The following is a 6,441-nucleotide window of genomic DNA, read 5'->3' as shown; positions in this document are numbered from 1 at the left end:
TTTTTTTTTTTTTTTTTTTTTTTTTTTTTTTTTTTTTTTTTTTCCATCTTACTACAACCATGAATGTTGGGAGATTCTGCTCATATGTAAACCTTGATACTGACCACAGGATCTCAGAGGTAGCACCATGCCATATGTATTCACAGATTTTGAGTCTTGGATGCTCATTACATTACTTCAAAATCATAACAATTTTAAACCAACTGCTCTGCAGTTATGTTAGAAGGATCTCATTTTAAATGCTATGGCACTATGTGAAATGCCATGATGCTTTTTGTTTCTCCATTTAGATTCTTTTAAAGGCACTTGGTACAAAAAGACATGACTTTGAGAACTGTTTCAAATATCTGAAGATCTTGATTAAAGTAGTGAGAGAAGGTGTGGTTGCTGAATGAGGAATTTATGGAAACCCTACTCAGCAACAGCCCAAGGTTCCTCACCTTTTCCAACAAGTCTATTAGTAAATGAAGGTTTTTTATGTTTATGTGATCATATCAAGTGAGATCAGAGTAGTAAGTAATATATTCTGTAATACACAAATCAAGTGTTCATTGAAATAATTTTGATCACTAGGACTGACTCATTTTCTTGAAGCTTCTTCTTGTATATTTCACAGTTTCTGAAGAGGATGTGCAAATGACAGATTTGCACACACATGACTGCATACAGAAATCAGTTCTCGACTGTCACGTATCTTTAAGCCCCAGCACATATTTAAGGTTTTCAAGAAATGTATATCTATTTCTAGATGTATTACAAAGTGTGTTCTGTGGATTTTATTTGGTACAGTGTCACAGTTGCTATAATTATTGTCAAGTCAAGAGTGTGATGTGCAAGGGAATAAAGAGCACTTAGTGAAGTGTTAATATGGATTCATATTTTTCTTGTTCTCAAAACAAGAAAAGAGCAGCGTGGGATTTTTTTGAGAAAGGAAAGTATTAACTAACTGATCAATAAATAATACTGTGAGTAGCATGTATCAAATTTTACTATCTTCTGTGTTAATGCCTTTCATCTTACAGTTCTAGTAGAAGCATAGAAGAGTTTGAGTTGCAAGGGATCTTCAAGATCACCTAATTTTCCCCTACCCCCTGCTATAGGCAGGGACAACTCTCTCTAGACCAGGTTGCTCAAAGTCCCAACCAGCCTGGCCTTGAATGCTTTCGGGGAGGTGGCATCCACAGTCTGGGCATCCCTCTCTGGGCAACCAGTGTATCACCACCCTTGTAGCAAAGAATTCCTTCCTGAGATCTAGTCTAAATCTATGCTCTTCCAGTTTAAAATCATTTCCCCTTATCCTGTTGCTACATGCCCTTATGAAAAGTCTCTCCCAAAAGATATACTGTATTATCAAACTGTATTAGCAATTTACTAATTATTTTTTATTATGAAGGCCTCAATTCATAGTACATTTTGAGAAGAAACTTTTGTTTTCCTTTTTTACTTTTCTTTTGGAGGTGAATTTTTAATTCATTTTCATACCTGTTTATATATGCATATGCCTATAAGTGGCACAGATCAGTGTATGTCTGCTAATGGCTTCCTCTGGATCAAAATATGCAGAGAAATCCATCGGAGTTTGAAATGCTAATGGGAAGAGAAAATGGATCTAACTCAATTCACTGGTACTCTCTGGGCCCGGCCCTACAGCCAGTTCTTTACCCAGCAAAGAGTGTGCCTGGGCTGCCAGGAGAGTACTGTGGGAGACAGCGTCAAAGGTTTTGCTGAAGTTTTGGTAGATTACATCAACAGCCTTTCCCTCATCCACCAGACAGATCACTCGATCATAGAAGGAGATCAGTTTGGTTAAGCAGATGCTGTTTTTCATTAACACGTGCTGGTTGGGCCTGCAGAAGCCATATTGGCTTGCAGTCAAGTCAGTTTACTAGGTAATATTTCAGTCTTTCTCAAAAGACTCAATATATCTCAAAATTAGTACCATGCAATTAAGTGTTTGAGATGATTCTAGCATGCATGTACAATAGAATCTGTTTGTACAGGTACACTGATGCTTGTCAAATTTGCATTAAATGATAAGACAAAGAGGGAGAAAAAAGAAAAAAAAATACTGACAGAATAAACAACTTTAAGAATGTTATGAATTATAATAGCACATAGTGATACCTCTCACAAAATAATTTTAACCACCTGCAGGAATACTGATATGTTTATTCAAAGCATAAAAAAAGCCAACCTGAATTACACTGGGGACACACTGAAGTTTATCTGGTTTACTTGGATCTGTCACATAAAAAAAACACATCTGAAGCTCTTTTTTTTGCAGCCTGATATTATGACCATCCCTTTGTTTCATTTAAGTCGTTATACTTCAGCTGTGAACTAAGCTGTACAGATAGAGAGCTCCCAAAGTACAGAGAGGAAATATGTGCATATTGATCTCCGCTCTTTTTGATACACATCTACCATAATAAACCATCTCCTACAGTATAGAAATGTTACAAATTCTCTGAGTTTAACTCTGTAATGTATATCAGCCTTTCTTGTAGCTTAAGGAAAATTTCTAAAGTTATGCAGTAGCATGTTTAAATCAAATGTTTCTCTTCTTAGGTAAGCAGTGTTATCACCAAGCCTAAAGAATGTAACGTAACTTGACTATTCTGAAAACTTGCTCCTTGTGGATCTCTTTGTGTCCTGATGCATGACTGCCATGATTTTCATTAATCAAGTTGTTCATGTAGCAAATTATTTTAGTTTTATGTAGTAATCTATTTATAGAATATTCTATCCACGTCCATCTGATTATTACAACTAACAGTATTCAAGTTCATGCAGAGATTTGCTACCAAGGAAACATACTGTCACAGAATACCATGACTGATGTTGAAATTACCCACTGCACAGCTAAGCCCTTGTTAATATCCTCTAAGAAGAAAATTAGGCTTTTTTGACAAGACCTGTTCTTTGCAAAGTAGTTGATTGTCATTTGTCAAAGAAAGAGTACTTTGAATTGGTGGCTATGTGTTACTCAACTGATGTCAGACTAATTTAGTTTTTCCTTTATTTATGCTATTTCTATAATATTCAGGAAAAGAATCTCAACCCTGAATATCGCTATGATGTGGCTGGATTAGCTCACTTGATAAAGGGCATGTGCATTGCAGGTAGTGCTATGGCTTGAAACATAGCTGAACATATACATCCTTATCTTTTGTTTTTCACCCTCCCCTTTTCCTTTCCATAAATCTGTGTTTACAACTTCTTCATCCTTCAATTATTCTAGAATTTCACTGTCATCTTTAACGTACTAAAACTGACTCCAGTGAGGTGAGTACTCAAATGTATTAGCGTACAGGGACTCTGAGGTTTAAGTTGTGAAAGACTGCTATATGGAAACAGATGTCTGTTGGAGTGCTCAAAAGACATAGTGTATGATTTGGAAAAGATAGTAATTGTAACACAAACAAAACAAGTTACTGAAAACCTTCCTTCGTATGGCTATTAACAAGTTTAATACCTGTTTCTCTGTAGTTATTTTAAGAAAATTGTATTCCTCTCATATAGACTCTTTCATGGGGTATTAATACTGTCAGTCATCAATTTATTTTTTTTTTTTTTCACTTTCCAGTTGCTTTTTTCATCCCTGTGAATTTCCCATGCTTTCTGTTGCTGGCTACTTCTGTTTTCATATGTTAAAATATATGTAATATTGCTTTCATTTCATTTCTTCCTTAGACTGGGCTTTTACTGGCAGTCATCCTCTTTCTTATCAATAAATACGTAAAACTATCTTTTCTATTCAAATGTATGTTTACTTTCCAATGAATTACACTACTGATTTTCTTTTTATTTTTGAAAAATAAGCTCTTTCTTTGAAAAAACATAAGTGTGTGGGGCTCTCTTCTCCCTTCTTAATACTACCAGGAGAGTAATTTTGATTCTATTCTATTCCTCAAAGAAGCACTGTTATGATATGTTTGTTAGAGTACACCAAAATTTCACTCTCACAAAATAGGAAAATAAAACCTAGCTCAAATAAACTGAAGTTACAATATCAAGGGCATTTTGGGAGAGATTTTAGGAACCAAGAGGGAAGGATCTAAGCCTTGTACTATTCAGTTTTCTCCTTGTCATGGAAAAAAATTATAGTGACTATAGTGACCTTGATGATAGATAGCACAATATGGAACATGAAACATGGAAGCTGATCTTTGTCTTCAGTCATCGCCTCTGAACAAGGAGGATTCCTTTTTCTGTATTCCATATAGCAGTGCACTCCTCCCCACTTCTGTTTTCTCTTTCACTCTTATAAATTCACATCAACACATATAAACACAACATGAACCTCCAGCATCTACTGTTTGCAAAACATGTTAACTCCGTATTAAAAATTCAAGGACAGGTGAACATTTCCATACTACTTTTTTTCCTCTCGTAGATCATCTTGGCTTCACTAGAGCCTGGATTCTTTGCAGCAACAAATCCATTAAGTCCGTTTAGAAACACTTATCTGGAGGTAATGTTGGTCAATCAACAAACTGTGGCTGATTCAGTCATCTTAGCATAATAAGAGGTTTGTGTTCATGAAGCATTTTTCTTAAATCCAGTGACTCCCAGAATTAATACCTGAATGTTAATACTTTTTTTAAATGTCAACTTCTTTCTGTCTGTTCTTGCAAATACACATAGGGACTCATGGTGATCTGCCCACAAGTGGCTGTGGTATAATTACAAATTTGCATTCATCTTGGCAATTCCTTCAGCTCTATAGACACACTTTGGAATAATCTCTAATGTTTGGGAGGTAATATGAGCACTGAAGCTAATTCAGGGTGAAAAAAAGTTGTAAGTTAGGAAAGAGAATGATGCTTGTTTAGACAATGACTGATGTAGAGAATTTTCTTACTACTGAAAATACTTACCCTCTTAAAACACCTTACTGAATGTCCCTGCCAGCAGAAAGGTCAGGCTATAAGGTGTGACTAATACTATTGTCAAAGAGCTCATATATTTCAGTGCCATTTTTATTGTGCCTTTTGTTTGGCACATGTTGGTTGAGAGCAAGAGGATTTTTCATCCATTTTAAAAAGTAGATAATAGATAGCACTCATTTAGAGGCACAATACTTTCATTAAAAGCGTTTTGTACTAGATGAATCGTACCTATCTGTTTTTCTCTTTTTTCTTTCCTTCATTTTCTTGTGGAAAGTTGCTTAGGGACACAATACTAGTGACGAAGAAAGATTTCCCAAACAAGGTAATAGACAGAAGCCTGTAGGTAAGTCAAGTACTTCTTCCCTATTTATTCTGCTTCTGAATCAGTATACGTGTTGCTTACTGTCCTGACTGGCATCTTTTCTAAAAGTACCCTGAAGACAACACATCGGCAAATATCAGGTAGTGTGGGTAGCCCTGTTAGCATGCTAACTGAAGGGATTTACTTCGTAATGGCAATGTCACTATGATTGATATAAAAGTATCACCTAAGTGAAGGAAAGTACTTGGAAGATGCCTACAGGTATCTACTGCAGATAAATCACATCCTTATTTCAAGCCATTCTTGTTGAAGAACATGACTAGAAAACAATTTGCTGTTGTGTTCAACTAGATAGAAGTGAGTTTTTGTGTGATCTGCATTCAATTATAGAGATGTAAAAGTAAGAAGAAAAATCAGCTGTCCTGTACCAGAGAAAATTCAAGTACATAAATACCTTAGAGCCTAGAGGTCATACAAGAATACTGAATTTACTCATATTTCATGCAAGCTGTAATTGATAATTTTAAGTTGAAAGAGCTGTCCTACCCTGAGAAGATACTGATATGGTTACAATAAGGTGGTCCTAACTATAATCATGTTAGTATGAAACTCGGCAATAAATATAAACTGTCATTTATCTTAACCCCAGTGTACTCAGTTACCCAGCACTAATAACAAAAATTTGATTCTTACTCACAAAATTGTAAATTCAGCTTTATAATTCTGGAAGTCAGTAAGTATTTCACCTTGTATACACTATTTGTCTTCTCTAATTATTTAAGAATTACAGAAGTGTATACAATTCTTAACAATAAGTACATGAAGGAAATCCAGCAGGTTAAACTTCTTTTGAAAACTGAAAAAGAGCTATAATCTTTTATGCATTTTTTCAAACTGGGAAATGGAACCTGAATTAGATAGTGGAGATACCCCTCAGAGATTACTGGCCAGAATCAACTGATATTGTGTGTAGTTCCTGGAAGAGCTTTATAATATGATCTAATAAATGATAGAAGCATATCTTAAGCTCTGTTTTAAATGTTACAGATTGGATCCAGGTGTGCTTGTTTTTTGTTGTTGGTTGGAGTTTATTTTTTAAACTCTTCTTCTGTGAAAGTCCGAAAAATGAGTGTTTAGGAATTTAATGTTATCATTCTTCTGGTAGCTTATTACTTTTTTTTTTCTTTCATTCTTTTTTTTTTTTTTTTTTTTTTTTTTTTTTTTTTT

This window comes from Centrocercus urophasianus, unplaced genomic scaffold (assembly GCF_019232065.1).
Source record: "Centrocercus urophasianus isolate 14NV4802_14NV808 unplaced genomic scaffold, USGS_Curo_1.0 seq_13, whole genome shotgun sequence".
Classification (NCBI taxonomy): domain Eukaryota; kingdom Metazoa; phylum Chordata; class Aves; order Galliformes; family Phasianidae; genus Centrocercus; species Centrocercus urophasianus.
This window is presented reverse-complemented; position numbering follows the sequence as displayed.